Source organism: Pleurodeles waltl, chromosome 11 (genome assembly GCF_031143425.1).
Source record: "Pleurodeles waltl isolate 20211129_DDA chromosome 11, aPleWal1.hap1.20221129, whole genome shotgun sequence".
Lineage (NCBI taxonomy): Eukaryota > Metazoa > Chordata > Amphibia > Caudata > Salamandridae > Pleurodeles > Pleurodeles waltl.
This window is the reverse complement of record NC_090450.1, coordinates 994,238,194-994,258,586: the sequence shown is the minus strand read 5'-3', so window position 1 is coordinate 994,258,586 and position 20,393 is coordinate 994,238,194.

Sequence of the window (20,393 nt, the reverse complement as noted above, 5' to 3'; positions counted from 1 at the left end):
GGGTCTCTTCTGTTCATTTTTTATTTTCTTTATTTTGGTTTTCTCAATGGGGGGAAATATTTTTCCTTGCTAAGTTGTGGAGTCGTAAACTGGTCACAGGTCTGTTCCAGTCCTTCTCAGTGCATCATTGTTCAAGACAGTCAATAGCTTATACTTTGTCTTGTGGTCCCTTGAGTGTAGAAGGGCAGCTCGTGCTGTTAGCCCTTGACTCCAGTGTTTTGTTCTGCTGTTCAAAAGGGCAAAGAGTCCTTTGTGGAGAACATAGCGTGTAGTTTAGTGTCTGCAGATGAGAGCCAAACAGCTCCCAGGTGCAAACTCCTGACTCCAGAAATTTATCACCAGCTCCTACAAAGGGCAAGAGCTTGTATATAAATTGCTAGTGGACGGAGTGTTCACAGGTCTGTCTCACTCATCCTGAATACATCATGGCTAATGAAGTTCAAGACATTCCATAACTTATAACTTTTCTTGTAGTCCCTTGAGTGTTAAAGTGAAGCCAATGCTGTTAGCCCTTGACACCACTGATTCATTCTTCTGAACTCTTCAGAAGGGCAAAGAGTCCTTTGGGGAGAACATGACCTGCTTCTTAGTGTCTGTGGAGGAAGGCCAAACAGCTTCCATGTGCAGGCTCCTGGCTCCAGAGACTGATCATCAGCTCCCCCAATGGATAAGAGTTTGTATATGCATTGGTAAGGGGTGGAGTCACACATTGGTCACAGGTCAGTGCCAGGTCTTCACAGCATTTCATGGTAATCCGCACTGGGGCATGATGGTAAATGCAGTTCAAGGCAGTCCCTAACTTACAGTTTTTCTTGTGTCGCTTGAGTGTTAAAGTGCAGCTGGAGATGCCTTGAACTGCATGTCAATACTTACTCTGCTATGCAGTTGTGGATCAAATTCCTGTCACAGTGGCATTTCACAAGTGACCTTACTCAACTTTTTCTAGTGTTCTTCAGGCAGTTCAGGGTTTAACTTTCTCTTTAACAACCATCTAAGTAAATGCATTTTCTCTGAAAATGTGTGTATAAACTTAGAGAAATACTTGGCATAATACATGGAATAAATCCACACGCTGTGAGAGATGTATGTTGTTGTCTCACATAGAATGCTATTGTTGGGGTTCTGTTGTGGAAAATGAACCACTTGGCAGCAGCACAACAAAAGCTCTTGCAGCCCCTGTGGTGTGGGGCCACCCAAGCTTCAAGGACCCCCCTCAGCACAGTACCGTGGCCTGAGAGCTCCTGAGTGAGTTTGGAAGGGGACCCTCCTTGTACTTTGCAGGGGGCGGGCTTCAAGTATTGTTACACCACTGCCCCTAAGGATCTTCAGTTCTTGGGGGTTATAAACAGTTCTTCTCAGCTGTTCAATGTACCTATGAATATTTCCATCAAATACTTATTTTACCAGTTCCTGTGATATGTGTGTTGTCTGCATGCTTTACTGGTGATAAGTGACCACAGCCAGGACAGGTGGAAAGCAGTGAACAAAAAGGACTCGATGGGACTCTCTCCACTGTATGCTGAAATAACCATTTAGGCACTTTAAGGGCACCCCTGTTGGCTATGAGAGCTTGAGTTTGCATTTGATAGACACTGTTGTGGAAAGGCATTGGCACAGAACTGAGAATAATTCCTTGGTGATGGCAAAGCAATGGCACACAGATGATGCCTTCCCATTAACCTAGTAACATAGTTTGACCTGTAGAAGTAGATGCTTGGCAGGGACATGGACGGCATACAAGACACTGCTTGGGAGTGAAATCCACCAGGTATAGACATGGCTAGAGCTCTACTAAAGCTTGACCTCATTGGTGATATTCAATTGTGATTTCAGACCTGCTGGTCTATTGAAAAACTACAATATGCTATGCTGTTTACTAAGAGTGCAGGCTTATCGAAGCAACATAATTCTCAGCTGATTATCGACCTCTCTTGGTGAAACAGCTGGTGCATGTGACATAAATACTAGGGAGAAAAACTATTTAGTGTGAAAAAAATCTTTTGTTTGGACAAGACACAGGGATGTCCTGTCTTGGACATCTGTCAAGCTGCAACATGGGCATCAGTACCCATGCTCACCAAGCACTACTGCTTTGATAGCCGGGTCCACTGAGAGTAGTTTGAACAGTGCAGTGCATTTGAATAATATTGTGTACACCTAAAGAAACCAGACTCCTGCTTTGAGATCTTTTAATATAAGGTAGAATTCTTTAATCGTAACAGACTCCAGTAATGTGGATTTTGGGTGTTTTACCTTAGGAAAGAGGTGGTAAGTTAGACACATTTGCATTTGCATTCTGATCATTGAGGGGAGCTCAAATGGACTACTGAACAATTGAAACAGGTGTTTTGATGCGGATGAGGAGTGTCCTCCTTTTAGCAATATGTTTGTGGATTTGTGGCGTGCACTGATCCTCAGCATCTGGTGGAACTGTTTAAGATAAAAGGAAGTGTGAAAGCAGCCTAGTGGGTTTGAGAGATAGCATCTAAAACTTTTGGAATTAAATTTCCATGTAGAATATGTTCTAGGAGTCATAAATGTTGTGCCAGAGAGTGATGAAAAAACATATTTGATAATTAAAACTTGGTAATAGCATCTATGCCTGATGTCTCGGGGAAACCATATTAAGAAAGGAATAGGTAAAGCCTTAAAAGATGAAGTATTTGCTAAAGTTACAGAGTACGTTAGTACAGTGTGGCTGCTGAAGAACGAATTATCAAAGGACTTGACACCATATCATGGGGTGATGAATGAGTTAATGTGGATAAATGATATGCTAGTGGGAGTCTATTGGTTTCTCCAGACAGGGTGCATCAAAGGACCTTAATAATGGCACATGAAGGACAACCAGTCATGAGTAGCACAAAGAGAAAAACAATAATGGATTTTTGGTGACCAGGTGGATCGTTATGAGGAGAATAAGATGCACTTCTCTGTTGCATGTCCATAGAGCGATAATAGAAAAAAAAAGACTGCAAAATATTAGAGTAAGCATGTGGAACTGTATGAAGGTCCTTGGTAGAAAATCACGTTTAACATCACAGGCCTTTTTTGGTGTTCTTGATGTCCCTCTCATCTATGCCATCATAATTGTGGATCAATTCTCAGTACCCTGAGATAACGTTTGCGACACACATAAACACAGAAGATTTAATTGCATTTTTGAAGGAACTATTTTTAAGAGAGGCACTTCCTCAAGAAATGGTCACTGACAATGTCTTTTTCAACTGGTTTTATTAAGATGAAAGTGTTTGGGGGGTATTTTGGAGTTAGGCATGTGAGAACGTCTGCATTTGTTGCCCAGTGTTTGGACAAAATATTGCAAAAAATATTGTGATACAAAAATATCTTGTCAAGAGTATCAGGATGTCAAAAACATTGTGGTCAGGAATATCAAAGATAAAAATATTGTTCTTAATGTTGTTCTTAATATAGTTGCATAATATTGATTTAGAAAACAATGTATGTAATATCGTGTGTACGTTATTTTATATGTAATGTATTTTAGGGTGTTTTATTTAATTTTTTTAATTTGTGATGTAGTTAAGATAATTTATTAATAATGAAATGGTTGAAATTTGTAGTTGTATTACTGTGTAACAAAAATGGATTTATAATTTGTTTTATCAGTGGAATGCTTTTAAAAGTGTGGAAACTTTAAATTACATTTAACGTCAATTATGTTATTGATATGTAAATATTGTAAAATTGATAGATTTATTTTGTTATGATATTTTTTATAAATATATTTTTTTAATTAAATAAGCATTAATAATAATACATTTAAAAGATATGTATTTTATTTAAATCAATGAAATACATAATTAATTAAAAAACATTAAAATTGCAAAAATATATAACACATTTAATTCAATACTGCAAATAATTTTAACAATGTTTTACATAAAAAATAAAATTTTAAATGTTTTAAAACATATTTTTAATGTTATTATAATAATGTTATTAAAAAACATGTTTTTACATTCATATTTTAAAACTTGGTATCATATATTTTTTAATTTTATGATTGCTAATTTTGAATTCCGATGTTATTTTTCATTTTTATGTGTCTAAGTTTAGGAATGGTAGTTAATAATTAAAAAAATACCTTCCTTATTAGCAGTGTTAAAAAATAATTTTATATCTACATTTTTAATTATGAATTTATGAGTTTGTAGTTTTGGTTAGGGTGTTTTTTAAAGTAAATTTTATTTTATTTTATATATTCTAAATTTTGTATGAGCCCAGAGTAATGATTCTGTGCATACATTTTTTAGTTTCTAGCTTCCTGAATAAAATGCATTAGATTGGAGTAGAAATAGAAAAATGTCACCCCTTTAGTGCCTAACACATTCCCCACAATGGATAAGATTGGAGTGAGAATAGTAATTGTCACCTCTATGGTGTCCAACACTTTCCCCAAATTGGTATAAATTGGAGTGGAAATAGAAAATCTCACCCCTTTAATGTCCAACACCTTCCACAAAATTGTATAGATTGGAGTAGGAATAGTAAATCTCACCCCTTTCCAACACCATCTCCAAATTGGTTTAAATTGGAGTAAGAATAGTAAACGTCATCCCATTAGTGTCCAGCACCTTTCTCAAATTGGTATACATTGTGTGGGCATAGTCAATGTAGCTCCTTTGGTGTCCAATAGTTGCCCCAAATTGCTTTACATTGGACTGGGAATAGTAAATGTCATCCCTTTAGTGTCCAACAATTTCCCCAAGTTGGTCGAAATTAGAGTGGGAATAGTAAATATTACCCTTTTAGTGTACAATACCTTTCTCAAATTGTTATAAATTGGAATGGGAATAGTAAATGTCATCACTTTAATGTCCAACACCTTCCCCAAATTGGTATAGATTGCAGTAGAAATAGCATGTGTCACCCCTTTAGTGTCTAACATCTTCCCCAAATTAGTAAAGATTGGAGTGGGAATAGTAAATGTGACCCCTTTAGTGTCCTACACTGTGTTAAAAATGCTTTCTGGTAGAATGTGATTATTTAACTTTATAATTTTATTGTGGATTCCTTTGTTTTAATTGTTTTTGTATGCAGTAGAAATAGTTTGTGCTATTTAATTTGTATTGTTGGTGTTTAGCAGTGTTATTAAAATATGGTTGCATGTTTTAATACATAATTTTATTAATTACATCTTTTCATATAATAAAGACATATAACACATTTTTTTATATTATGTTTGCAAAGTTAACTTTATTTATAATTTTATATATTATTTCAAATAAAAAAATAACCATTTATATTTAGATAAATAAATGAATATTTATTAGTACACAAAAAAGTAAATTTCATTTAAATTGTATCGTTTCCCAATTATTCCCTTTGCTTAACACTTTTTAAAACATGTTTAAAGTTGTTTTATATACATATTTTCAACATAATTTTAACATCCATTTTTTAGGTATATATTAAATAAATGTATACATTTTATACTATTATTTAATTTATACTTTACAATTGTGTTACATTTGTTATAATATTTTTGACATGTTTTACATTTTTAATATTTTTTTACCTTTTTAATACATTTCCCACTCATTTTCTTGGGAACGTAGTATTATTTTGTTTCATTTAGCAGCTATTTTGTAGTCTATTTGTGTCATTTTTAGTCTATTTTCTGAGATCCAGCTCATGGTTAGGAGCTGCTGTTCATCAGAACAGGTAATCCATTTTAAAGGTTTTTTAAGGGTTTTGAGAATAGGGGAGGATTTGAGGGTGAGGACTCAAATAGCTTTAGGGGCCGATTATGAGGTTTGCGGACGGGAAGACCCGTCCACTAAACTTCCGACAGGGAGGTTGCTGCCTTACTGGCGACCTCCCCGCCGGCCCCATTACGATTTTCCTGCTGGGCTGACAGAAAATCAAGATTTCCGCCCGTCAGCCCAGCGGGAAAGTGGTGGTAGCATTGTCACCAGCTCTAATCGAGCCGGAGGCAATGCTGCCGCCCACAGGAGCACCAGCACCCTCATAATGCGCACTGTCTGCACAGCAGACTGCGCATTATGAAGGTGCTGGGAAGGGGACCCCTGCACCTGTTCTCCACCAGCCTTTTCATGGCGGTGAAAACACCATGAAAAGATTGGCGGAGAACAAGGTTGTAATAAGCTGGGTGGTGCTGAGTTCAGCGCCACTCTCTGCTGATTCTAACCTGCACCGCCATGAGACCGTCTGGAACACTGTTCCCAGCAGAGAAGGCTGTCATGTGGTGGTCCGGCCGCCAAACTCCTAATTTGGAAGTCAGACTACCAAACCGGCGGCAGACATGACCTCTAAGATGGGTCTGGCGGTGTGTTGACTACAGCACTCATAATGAGACCCTTAGTTTTGTTTGTGGATTTTTTCTACATTTAGGCCCTCATTATGAGTTTGACAGATGGGAAAGAACGTCCTTCAAACTCCTGAAAGGGAGGCCGTGCCTTCGTGGCAACCACCCCGCCGGACCTATTAGGTGTTTCCCAATAGGCCAGCGGGCCATCCTAGCAGGAAACAGGCGGCAGCATTGTCTCTGCCTCGTATTTGAGCCAGCAGCAATGCTGTCGCCTGCAGGGTGCACCAACACCCTAGCAATGTTCACTATCTTCAGAGCTGACAGTGAGCTTTGTGGTGGTGCTGGACAGGGGGACCCCTGAACTGCCCATGCCAAGTGGCCCCTCTGTGTCCCCCGTCACCTGTTCTCCACCAGCCTTTTCATTACAGTGAAATTGTCATTAAAAGAATAGCGGAGAACGAGGTAGTAATCCACAGGGCAGCACTGCATGAAGCGCTGCACTGGTGGATTACAATCTCTGCCCGTATTAGGGTCTTTAGGTGGCGGTCGGACCGCCACAACAGCAGATGTCCTGACCACCAGCGCGGGGCTAGCGGTCTGAAGAATGCCAGACTCATAATTAGGCCCTTAGTTGTATTAATAGTGATTTTTACTAGTGTTTAGTTAGGAGATTTGGTACACTCTATTAGTAATGTTTTGTTATGTTATGTATTTTATGATGATTAAGTGTAATGTGCATGTGTTTTTGGCAGTGTTACGTGTTTCACAAATGGGTTTTCTGTTTCCTTGTTTTGGTCAACAAACATATTCTATGGCCTTGAGAGTTACCATTTTTTTTAACCCTTTCAGCGCTTCAGACGGCCGGGACCGCTCAAGTGTGTTGAACGGCTCCCGGGCATCAGACCACATGGCACTTGAAATTCCTTCGGTACGAGAACCAGAGGGATTTCTTTTAGAAAGAAGCAGCCTCAGGGGATTATTTTTATTCATCTAGGGGTTGGGGCTGCCCATAATGGCACAGTTTTTCTGCCCCGCGGGGGGTAGATGAGGGCTATAGGGCCCCCATCTAAACCCTCTCCAGGAGGACAGGAGGAGGGAAAGCCCACCAGGCACCAAGGACTATTTTTTTATTTTAGAAGTGGTAGGGGCTGCCCATAATGGCCATGCCGATGCCCTCCCCCAAAATAAAAATGGAAACAGTCTTTCTGCTCCCTGGGGCAGATGGTGGTTATAACACCCGATCTACCCCCCACAGGGAGCCAGAAATTCCACTAGGCACCAGGGATATGTTTACAGGCATGTCAGGGAGTTTCCCCTTAGGAAAGGGTTGCTTCCCTTTTTTTGGGTGCACATCTTGGCTGTTTCTTCCTCCCTTGATGGCAGATCAGTGTCATATTAGGCTCATCTGCCCCCAAGGGGGGCAGAAAACCACTAGATACCAGGGAAAGTTTCAGTGTGTGTGAACTGGTGTTCAGCAAACAGTCCACATCTACCGGCATTTGGATGGCTATGCATGTACTGCCATTTTGCTGCTGGTGTGTGTAGACTTGCGTTTGGCTGGCAGTGTGCGTGGACTGGTGCTTGGCTGGTGGTGTGGCTTGCTTGGATTCTCCAGCGTATTCTTACCCAGAATCCCCTGCAAGCCTCAAATGTTACTAGAAAGTTACATTTTTCTCACATTTCTGTGTGGGAAAGTTGTAGGGTCACCGTGCTGTCACACATTTTTTACCATCCAGTGTTCCCTTCGGTCTCCCGATAAAAAGGATACCTCACTTGTGTGGGTGCCCAAAGCAGAATCAGCCTAAAACATATACAATGAAAAACTGAGGAGGAGCCAAAATGGATTAAAATAGACAATCCACACGTTTTTGTACCTTCGCCGTCTCAGGCACTTGGCCCACCCAAGAGTGAATGAAATGCCATGTCATGTGGTGTTGTGCAATTACTGTATGAATTGCATGTTGCATTAACACGTCAGTCTTGGTGGCTGGACAATTGTAATGGTGTATTAATATAACTGTCTTAAAAATCATTTTCAATTCTGTTTGAAGGATTTCTACACATTGGTGAATATTTGTTTGCTGTATGCACTGTCTCTGAGTCATGGAAGTGACTTGGACCTTTGTTGCACTTCTGAAGTGTGTGGCTAGCAGAGCATGCATCAGTGTGGTGCGTACTAATTTTGTGGAACTATAATTCAAGTGTTAATGGTGACTGAGAAAGGGGGTGTACCATACATTGATTATAATAAAACTAAACTTTTGTCAGACCCAAATTTTCCTTTCTAATACATATAAGTCACCCCTAAGGCAGATCAGTGTTATTTTAGGCTCATCTGCCCCCAAGGGTGCCAGGGGACAGGGTGCAATGTATCTAAAAAGCAGGACATGTATTTTTCGTTTTTACATGTTCTGGTAGTGAAAAACTCTTAAATTTGATTTCCAATACAGCAAGGCCCATCTCTCCCATAGGATAACACTGGAATTGCTTTATTACAATCCATATGCGTAATTTCCAAATGAGAAGAGATGATTCTTTCAAGTTTGGTGTCTCTGGAATTACAATTTAAAATCCTACCTTATAGTGAAGTCAGATTTTAAATTGCAAATCTGAAATTACCACTTTTAGAAAGTTGCCATTTTCTTTCTTTAGCCACTTGGTGCCTGCTGCCCGTCACAGATCACATGTCTGTGGTGGGTGACAGCTGTGCTTTGTGTATGCCTCCTGGACAGTCTCACACAATGGGAGAGTAGGTGTGACTTGATGGGCCTTCCTGGTAGGATGGGAGGGAGGAGTTGGTTCCAGCCTCACTCACACCTGAATCGGCTGTGTCCTGTCCATGCACAAAGGATTCCATAACCCCCTATAGGGAATCCGGAGCCAAAGCAGGAAGGGCAGGGCATCTGTGAACTGCAAAGGCACATATTTAAAGTCTCCATCACTTTAAAGGCACCATTAGATATACTGGACCTCAGACACCACCACTTCAGTACACTTCTGGATCTGTGGATACTGCACTTTGTTGCACTCTTGCTTTGCTGTGCTGGCCTGCTGCCCTCTGCCTGGGTGAGGAGGACTGGACATGCATCACTTGAACCCAGAACCCAAAGTGAATCCAAAGAATAGCTGGTTGGCCTCCTGATCTAAAGTCTCAGGGATATAAAAGACTTCCAACCACCCTGCTTCAGCAACTAGACTCTACCATCTGTGAGTCTACCCTGCCAAGAGGTGCCACCATGGTACTGGACCCTTAGAAGTGGGCCAAAGGTGTTTGCCAGTGGAATCAATGCATTCTCTCTGCTGAACGATTAATCCCCGAGCAGAACTGCTGCATCTCCTCGGCTGAGCAGCCCATCCTCTAACAAAGCTGACGCATCTACGCTGCTGCGTGGATTGGACCTATTGCAAAAGATTGCCATCACCGTCGTATCCCTCATCTTGGGTTCAACACATCACCTTCAGAATCACCGCTCAGCTAGCTTTTCCTGGTGCATGCTCTTCACATCTCTTGTTTACAGCAGCCTCGACGGCAATGCTAAAATGCTGCATCACAGCTTCACCACTCATTGGGACTGATGCATTGCCTAGACTGCACAACGCATCCTCGATGCTGGCCTTCACATCCTAAGCCCCGCCTACAGGATCCTTGACGTTGACACAAGAGAACCTTGCACCACAGCCTCGTCACATCTCGAAATCGATGCATCACTTTGGCTGTGCAATACATCTTCGACGTGGATCCATGCAAAGCTCCACAACCTAGGATTTAAGGTACTTTAGATCAGTGGGCCTAGCTTGGTCCCTATAGCTATCCCATGCTACATCGTAGTTAGCCTGAACTTTTAACTTTGTGCCAGTCCGGCGTGAACAGATGTCTTCAATAGAGCTTTGTGCTTCTTCGCGCTATTTTTACTTAAAAATTTGAATTTCAATATCTCCAGTTCTACTTATAGGATTTTGACATTTAGGTCTTGTTTTATTTATTACATTTGGGTCTATTTTGCTAGCCTAGTGTGGACTTTTGTGTATGTTTTTTTCACTGTTTTAGTGTTTGAAATGTTGCACAAATACTTTACACACTGCCCCTAAGTTAAGCCTGACTGCTCTATGCCAAGCTACCAGAGGGGGTTCATAGGTTAATTTAGGGTTTGCCTGGACCTAACCCTGGCTAGAGGTGTGGTTGCTACTTTACCGAGGCTCATACCCCAGTCAATCAGTTACCCCATTTCTTACAGTGGTGATTGGACTTTTACATAAAAGTGTACTTTGCATTGTTCACTTTAGCACATTAGATTACATCATGGCCTTGAGCAGCCTTTTTTTAAATAGTAAAATGCACCCTTTCTGCTGTGACAATTTTAATAATGACTTTAGAGGCAAATCAAATGTCTAGTTTTGTTCTATATAGGCATTTTATTTTTATAGATGGAGGAACGGCATAGTCTATCAGACCATACACAAGAGAGGTTGTTGTACAGTGTGCATATTGAACTATTTATTGGTGCTCTCAAATGTGGTGATCAAAGAAAAGTGAAGAAAAGTATATGCCCGAGGTCACTCTGTGTGGTCCAGCCTGGAAGCTGGGATTGAATCAGGTTTCCTGATTAGACATTGTGCAATTCAAATCCTGGATGGGTATCACATTCTTTCCCTCTTTCCCCCTTCTGCCCCAATGGACATTTCATTAGTCTATTGTCTTATACATCCTATTCAGGGCCTTACCTGTTGTCATAGACAGAGCAATATTATGGTCTATTGAAACATATACAAGTGAGGTTTTTGTATAGCGCATATCCTGAACTAAATTATTTCAGGTTGATCTCAAATGTGATGATCACAGAAAAGGAATCGGAGAGAAGAAAGGTAATTGCCCTGATTCACACAGTTTGGTCACACTATGATTGAAACCAGGGTCCCTGGTTCAGGACCCTGCAACTAGTTTTGACCATGATCCAAGAAAAGCTTCTGCTTGGTCTGGGCGTGTTTTGCAAGGGCATTCAAAATATTCTTTTATTATTATAAGAAGCAACAACAGCAGAAGAAACACCCATCTTTAGTGAACACAACACCTTGGATGGAAACAGTTCAGGCGTCCATCTTCATTGAACAGCTACACCTTGGATAGAAACAGTGCAAGCTTCCCTCCTTCAGAGGACAGGTGCAGCTAGGGAAGCATCAGCACAAGCAGGTAGAAATGGGGCAGCAGCGGTGCAAGCTTCTCTCTCTCACAGAAGCCAATCCGAGCAATGGTTAATTTCCTCAGAACAGATCGAGCATTGCAGAGTTGTAAAAGTTTTCATCACTCATAGAACATGAATGGTTCAGGCATGAGTGACATGCAAGTTACAGAGTTAGAGAGTTGTCTACAACAGATGCTTAACTCACAGACAGGATGATATAGGTTAATGAGTGAATATGGGAGTTCTGACACCATTTTTCCTTAGGTGATATTCCACGCCAGCACCTTGAAAATCCTGCTGCTGTCACTCTCAGACCTGTTTTTATTGATTCTTAGCTTTCCAAAAACTGAGATATTGCAGGGACCTAGTAGGTCATTATTATTGAGACCATCCTGGCCACATCCTCAGTAGCCACGCTGTAGACAGGTGCCCAGGTGTCAGCCTCTTCAAAAAGGTTTTTAATGCATCAAACTGTGTGCAATCCCAGCCTCGGCGCTGCACCTGTTCAAAATGTTGAGGGCCACCAGAGGTTCAATACACCTCCTTGTTATGGAGATTTTTTAGCTGCTCTCCTACATATATATTGGATCTATAAGTGATTCTTTCCAGAGGGGATCCTTGAGGTGCCACTGAGTAACGCTTACGCAAGGGACAAAAAGGATGCTGTGTTTGACCTCCGACCCTTCGATGATTCGCTCTGGATATCCTCAGCTGTAGTCCCCCTGAGACAGATTATCTGTTTTTCCCTTTAATACAGGCAAGTGGAAAAGAAGCAAATCAGCCCTGAAAAAGAAGCCATTAGAGTTAGTTCATCAAAAGCCTCAACAAATTCATGACTCACAGCGCGCGGCCTCCTGGGAACCCGGAAGTCATCCAGTAAGTGGGTCAAATCTGTCTCTCTGGCAGCTTCTAAAGAAGACCTTGCAACAGTAAGCAGGGAAATAAAACTCGAAAAACGGTTTCTGGCATGTGGGTAAAAATAACCAGTGTCCCAGGAGCGCCATCCCTTCCCGTGATGTCTCTCCCAGGAGCTGGGACTATAAACATGGCGACACTCTTGCATGCTAAGTGACTTTGCTGCAGTTAGAGAGGAGCTGGGGACGCCCAGAAGGGGGACAGCTCTATTTTCTATCAGGCATGTTTTAGCATTTAAAATATTTCCTTTGCTAGGGTGAAGCGTACTCTGGATTTTAGTAGAAATTTGCAGTTACAAATCTTCTTTCTTGCTTTTCAGATGGCCAAACTCGCATCTCACATACAACCCAGGACAAGAAATTGGACAAGAAATTGGAAAAAAATAGCAAAGGTCAGTGAGATGTGACCTACATGTGCCCTTCAGAGCAATAGAGGTCATCTAGGTCTGTCCACATTTATCTTAAGTGTGAAACTGGGGTGTCATTAAGGGGTAACAGTTCCAGGAGCTGCTGCCCTGACTTGCCCACTGGCACTGCCCTTACCACCCCCTGACCTCTGAGGTCATGAAGGCTGTGGCAGGACCCGGAACTGAACAGGCCTCACTTCTTGCGGTTCCTCGCCTTTGTCCCCGCCACGAGCCTCACAGCAGCAAATAGGAGATTCTTGAGGGTCTCCGGGTGGAGAAAAGGGTCAATCTTCTGATATCATGGGTTTCTAGTCCTCTTTGTGACATCAAGTGATCTGGGTCGAGGAGAGTTATGTGTGCCCGGATCTTTCCCTATTCGCTTCCACCTCCTTCAAGACACTTAAGTATTCCTTGGAGTTCCACGGCCTCTGGGTGACCAATGCCTCTGTGTCACCAGGACATCAAACTTTTACTTTACACATTTCTTTTGAGAAAGAAATTCATTCTGGGAGTTGTGGTTGGTTCCCTTCAATTGAAAGAATTGAGCTAATATCAAGATCCCAATTGCTGTTAGACAGGAAGACTGGGTGTAAGGGATCCACATGACAGACACCACAGGGTCACCTTAGGAGGACATTTAGCAACAGGGCACAGAAACGTTACATCATGCCTAGCTGCTGTGATTCATGCACCCTTTTTAGGGTCGAGCCTGCGTCGCATGCCCTTGCGCATGCGTTTCGCTAAGCGAGACGCTTTATGAATTAAAAAGGGCTCAGAGCCCTGTCCACGTCACATCAGTGTCTTTTATTGGCTTGTGGGCTTGCCTGTTAGGATCTGCTTGATTTCATTAGTGGAAGGCATGCATACTTCATGCCTTTTCCGGTGGATAGCCCTCCTCGAGCGCATCGACCAAGTACAGAAAACATGCGAGGCTCGCTGTTTTCCATCCGGCTCTTGGACTACTTTTTCTCTATTTTCCCAGCGCGATCTCGCTTGGCAGAAGTCGAGCGTTTTACATAATATCTACCCTGTTACACAGTTCATTGCACTTTTTCCGGTTATGTACATAATAACACTTTTGCCGATAGGTCTCATTACCAGTGAAAAGTCCGGTTAGGAGTTTACAACGCTATCAGCTCTAACACGAGGAAACGCGAGACACGTCGCAATGCAAATGCTTGTTAAATCTTGTCTCAAAAGATGACCACACCCCACCAAGTTCACAATAGGGGCCTGATTTTTTGTTGGAGGAAAGGGTACTCCATCGCAATAATGACCAAGTACACTTTCTGCCAACCTGAAGGTTCACCCGCCTCATTTAGAGTCAAATGTACAGACAACGGAAACTACTCTGTCTCTGCCACCTATACACACCACCGATGCTCGTCGGAATAAAGGCCGTTGGAGTTTTGGCCATGCGTCCACCTGGTAAATTTAGATTGGGCAGACACTTGGCCAATTTTCACTGCCAGTTACTGACATGAAAAACGTGGTGATACGGGGCAGTGAAAACATTTTAATGATCCTCACGCCATGGGAGAGTGCTCCCATGGTGAGATAGTCATCGCTTTTTTTATTTTTAAAAAGAAAATCCTGCTTTGCGATTTCGTTTTGGAAAATAAAAAAAAACAGTGGTACATTTGATGTACATCTCAGTTATGCTGATGGAGCTGTCCGCCAAACTTAAAATGCATTTCCAGGAATCGCCGTGACGGCAGCTCCTGGAAATGCTAGAGACGTCTACCAGAGCAGCAGACATCCCTGCATACGTGGGCAGAGTACCCTCACCATATCGGGAGTAAAGAGCTCTGCCATTGCATTGGTATTTTTCTGCCTGCCAAACCTGCCAAACCTCTAAGTCTGCGGTAATTTACTTGCCTCAACAAGAGCAATAGAGGCTTTCCAGAGTGTAAGTGAGACACACACTTAACATGCCTTTAATTATCCAAAACAGCAAGGGTCGAGTCACCAAAAGTTAGATATTTACTCCCACACGTTTTCTCCTACGTTCGGAGTCAATTTATTTTGGGATCTGACAAATGATTCAATATCTACTCCAGTGAATTGCCATCTATCATATTTCCTCCATGATTAATTGTAAAAACAACTATTATTTTATCATGTTTATTTGCTCATGAAAAATTTCCAAATATAGGGCTTCATTACAACCTCGGCGGTCTTTCAAAAAGACCGCCGAGGCTGCGGGAGCCAGAATACCGCCATTGGCGGCGGTATTCCTGGCTCCCTATTATGACTTTTCCGCTGGGCCAGCAGACAGTAACAGTGTTACCGTCTGCTGGACCAGCGGAAAAGTCACATCAACATTGCTGCCGGCTCGTAATAGAGCCGGCGGCAATGCTGATGTGCAGTGGGTGCAGTAGCACCCGTCGCGCATTTCACTTCCCGAAATTTGGGCAGTGAAATGCGCGACGGGGCTATGCCTGGGGGCCCCTGCACTGCCCATGCCAAGTGCATGGGCAGTGCAGGGGCCCCCAGGGGCACCCCAAGTCCCCTTACCGCCAGCCTTTCCATGGCGGTGTTTACCGCCAAAGACAGGCTGGCGGTCGGGGACTCATAATCCCCAGGGCAGCGGTGCTTGCACCGCTGCCCTGGGGATTATGACCACCAGGCGGAAGCCTGGCGGTATGTTGGAGGGGCCGGCGGTATGGCCGTGGCTATTGCGCCACAGTCATAATAGCTGGCGGAACACCGCCAGCCTGTTGGCGGTGTTACCGCCAGCTTACCGCCGGCCGCCAGGGTCGTAATGACCCCCATAATCTTTTTTCCTGCACCAGAACATATTATTCCCTGTGTTGAACCATTTATCATACATTCCCCCATCCCCCAAATTTACTAATTTCCTCCCTGGAAATCGATTTACTTCTGCCCTTGACAGGACTAAGGACCAAATTAGGAGTTCGGTGGATGGGAACACCCGTCCGGTGAACATCCGATGGGGAGGTTGCCACCATACTGGCTACCTCCCTGCAGGACCCATTAACACTTTCCCACTACGCCAGTCAGCCTAGCGGGAAATTGGCGGCAGCATTGTGTCCGTCTTGTAATCAAGCCGGCAGGAATGCAGTCGCAAGCAGGGTGCACAGCAGACAGTGAACATTGTGAGGGTGCTGGGCATGGGTAACCCTGCACAGCCCCCTGTGGCTCCCTGCATCTGGTCTCCACCAGCCTTTTAAAAAGGCTGGCGGAAAAACAGGTCATAATCGGCATGCAGCGCCGCCCTGGCTAATTCTGTCCTCTGCCAACGTCAGCCCATCGGGATCAGCGATCCTAGCAGAGACGGTGGTACTCTTGTGGTCTGACTGCCAAGGTCCTAATGCGGCGGTTGGACCTCCACATCAGTGGTGGTCCAGACCGCCACCGCAAGGCCGCTGGTCTCAATACTGCCAACCTCATAATGGGCCCCTAAATCTCTGCTGTTTTTAACATTCAAATGGGGCCAAAAAAAGTTTTTACGAGTGGCTCACCCCTGAGAACACTCACAAGTCAAACTTAAAAGATAACGTCAGAGTACATATCTCATGCCCGTGTATGTCACTGTGTAGTAAATACCTGTGTAATTTATCCAAGTATAACTTGCCCCTATTCAACAGGGTAATAGAATTAAGTCAAGAAATGTCCTTCATAGATAAATCAAGCGTGGACGCCTCTTCAATAAAAAGTAATTTCCCAGAAAGTGTTGCCCTTGAGTGATATACAACACGTCTGGCTCAGCGTTGTCATGGGGCGGAGGAAGGCGTCACCTGCCTGGTTGATTTTTCATCTTTAATCCGCTGTCTCTTGAATATATAGTGCCTATATATGAATTACCTGGGCTGTCTCTATTTATTGCCTTGTCGTCAGTCCACTGCACTCGTTGGATGTGAGTTATTCCTCACTACATGAGCCGTCAGAAAGACTCCTGGCTCAATCTATCACTCAAGGAATGTCGCTCACAGCTCAGACATGGCACCTGGAGCCTGACAGTGTTCAGAAGAATGCACAAGGCTGAAGTCGCAAGGTATTGTACTGCGCACATTAAACCCGGCTCTTTACAGAGGGGCATGTTTACAAGCCCCTTGCACCGCCGGTCTGTCACTTTTTGTGACGCATCAGCGGCTCAGAATACAGACCCACATCTATAAGGCCATGCAAAGTGTACCATGGGTGTGGCGGTGGGCGTTCCCACGCAACACCCATGGGTTTTGACACATTCCGAGATTTACAAGAATCTGAAAACCTGGGAATGTGTCAAAACTTCCCATAGCCAGCGCAGCGAAGAGAAATATCTTTATTTCTCTTCATTGTTTTCTGTTTCTAAAATGTCTCATGGGGTTGTTTTTCTGCAGGAAGATGCCCCTTCCTGCAAAGTAAACAATCCTGCAGACAATGCAGGCACCCTTGCACCGTGCTACAGCACAGGAGGAAAGGATAGAGATACACCATTTCATGTAAATACAATGTATTTCTGCCCTTTCCCTGTGGCGCAGGGCAGCGCCTCCTTGTTAGTATGCCCCAGAGTATGTACATGAGTGTCTGGCGATATTTGGAATGGGCCTTCCTTCACTGGTGCAAAAAATCACCAAGGTAAGAATTTGTTGGGGAGAGAGGCCATCTTAGTGCACAAATACATTGTGAGTTATGGAAACCGAAGAAGTCCTTTGTTTATGGTTGATGCACAGCAAATAAGCAAAAAGACTCGGCCATTCATGTGTAGACTGAGACAGGGATTCCTTCCGGAGGAAGCGAACACCAACCGATAAGGAAACTGTGTAAACATTGGGCCTTATTAGAACCTTGACGGAGGGGTTTCCTCCATCACAAATGTGACGGATATCCCGTCCGTCGCATTATGATCTCCATAGAATATAAGGGAATCATAATACGGCAGACAGGATATCCGTCGCATTTGTGATGGAGGAAACCCCTCCGTCAAGGTCGTAATAAGGCCCATCGATGGCAGAGATGACTTATTCAAGCTACTGCTGTATATAAAGACATAGGGGGTTATTACAACTTTGGAGGAGGTGTTAATCCGTCCCAAAAGTGACGGTAAAGTGACGGATATACCACCAGCCGTATTACGAGTCTATTATATCCTATGGAACTCGTAATACGGCTGGTGGTATATTCGTCACTTTACCGTCACTTTTGGGACGGATGAACACCACCTCCAAAGTTGTAATAACCCCCATAATTCTAGTAAACAATTATACTGGCCAAGATGACTCACATACAGTGAATTTGTAAAGTCAAGTAAAAGATAAGGCAAAGCACATGAACCTGTAAACATGCCAATGTATATGCACAGAAGGCGTTACATCTATACAGAACGAGGCGGAGCAGTGCATGAGCAAGTGACACAAGGGACGAGACAAATAAAAGTAAAATGATTAACATTTGATTGTATGTTGTACTTTGCTTAGTGGGGAATAGACCACAAATTAAGTGAGTATTTTTATTTTGGTGCCAACCATGTACTCTGTATATATGGTTGAAGGACTGGGTATATTTAAATGTTCCATCCGTTCACTCCACCATATATTACCTGCAGTCCCCCAGAGAGTGCACTCCCTCACACATTGCATGCAGTCTTTGCAAAGGGTGTGCTCCTACACACATCATCTGTCATCTTACCCAACAATACAGAAGACACTTTCCACAAAGGATAACCATTTGTTTATTGTATTTAATTGTGTTCTGTCTTGCAACTACAACCAGAGCTTAAAGTAACTCAGAAGTAAGAGTGTGGAAAATTTGCATACATTGCTTTCTTGTAATTACATGAAATTTCAGGAAATGATGTGACATTATGCATAGTTATGCAAAACACAAATACCTCATTTAGAACTATATTTAAGCGTGAAATGCACCCTTGTGTCAAATTTTGTCGCGAGAATGCAGTAAGCGGTAAAAGCAATAGTACAAACAACACAAGTGGAATGAGAACCAGCTGCTTGTGTCAGGGCTATTCCCATTATTCCCACAGTGAACACATTTTACTGCGTCGTGTTGTTACTCAACATGGCATTATGGCATAATTGCTGGAATTGTGCATAAAAAACACACCACAAAATTCCCCAAATTACATGAATAACCCCAGCGTAATTTAAATTTTGCCCTAGCCCACTCAGAAGTACTTGATAGTGAATTAGGCTGCCTGTTAATGAAGCAGAGGTTAGTTCCATCCAGCAACGAGGCTGACAACAATTGTATGTATGAAAGGTATCGCCTTAAGAGGGTCCCAGTTAGGAGGAAAAAACATAAACAGTAAAAATTGCCTTTGGCAATCTTGTGTCTCTTGAATCGAGATGAAGATTAGTAATTACCAGGCACAATGGGCCATATGTATGCAGCCATTTTGCATTTCCTAATGTTGAAAATCCCTATTTCAGGGTAAAAAGACATTTTTGATGGTGCAATTTGTAATTTCCATTATATAGAAATCGAATTTTTTGCATTTCGAAATTACCAAATAGCGATTCCCCAAAACTATGTACAAGGATTTCCTAATTGTGATTAGACCCGAAATAGCCATTTAGGAAATGCAAATACCACCAATGTGTTTCAGGTGGGCATCTGGTGCAAACTATAAAAACATCACCTTAAATGCATCTGCCTCTTCCAGAATGGTGACTTTGCATGTCTTGGGGAGGAGGAGGAGGATTTTGGTTGGTAGCAGAGAAGGATAAGAGACAGGAGGGGATCTTTAGGGTGAAGGTCACCCTGTTTGAACAGACTGAGGAGGACATTTATGAGAAGTATAGACTTTGCAAGATAATTAGGGATTTAATTGCTGGGTTACATCTTCAGCTACAACCCCCAAAAGTCAGAAGCAATGCAGTTCCACCACATGTGCAGGTATTGTGTTGTCTACAACTTTTAGCTCCTGGCACTTACCTGGGAGTTATAGCAGTGACAGCGGGAGTGTCACAAAGTAGTTTTTCTAGGGTTTTCATTGTTTTGTGGACATCAAATTGAACACATTTCCAAACGCGCCCCAAGATACACAACTCACAAAATTAATGTTTTATTGGGTAGAACAGTTTCCAAAACTTATTGGTTATATTGATGTACACATATTGCCATGTGTCCCCTCTCTGCAAGTGAATTAATTTATTAGAAACAGGAAATGCACCCATTCGCTCAGCGTTCAGGTAGTGTGGGATGCCTCTTGCATCAGAACTGACCTTGTAGCCACATTCCCAGGTAGCACACATGACTCCTTTATGTTCCATCACAGTGAAAGAAATAACCATCTGTCTCAGGGTCATTTTGGTGATGGTTTCTTATTTAGTAAGAGGATTATAAACTTAGTTCATACAGTGTTCAATAGCATGCTTTTAAAACAATCAAAATGTTTCTCCTCATACTTTTTAAGGAGGCAGCACATGTGCCTTGCACCTTTGGATACTGAAAACATACTTGAATCCAAGAACCAGAAGGGAAAGGCAGTATAACAGGCCACATAAAACAACACAATCAATTATTGAACAGACTTTTTGATAGGGTTGGGTGGTGAACTCCGCTCCACTGGCAGAGTTTGCTGAGTTTTTCCCCACTCCGCACTCCGTTTAGAGCGCGGAGTTCCAAAAAACTC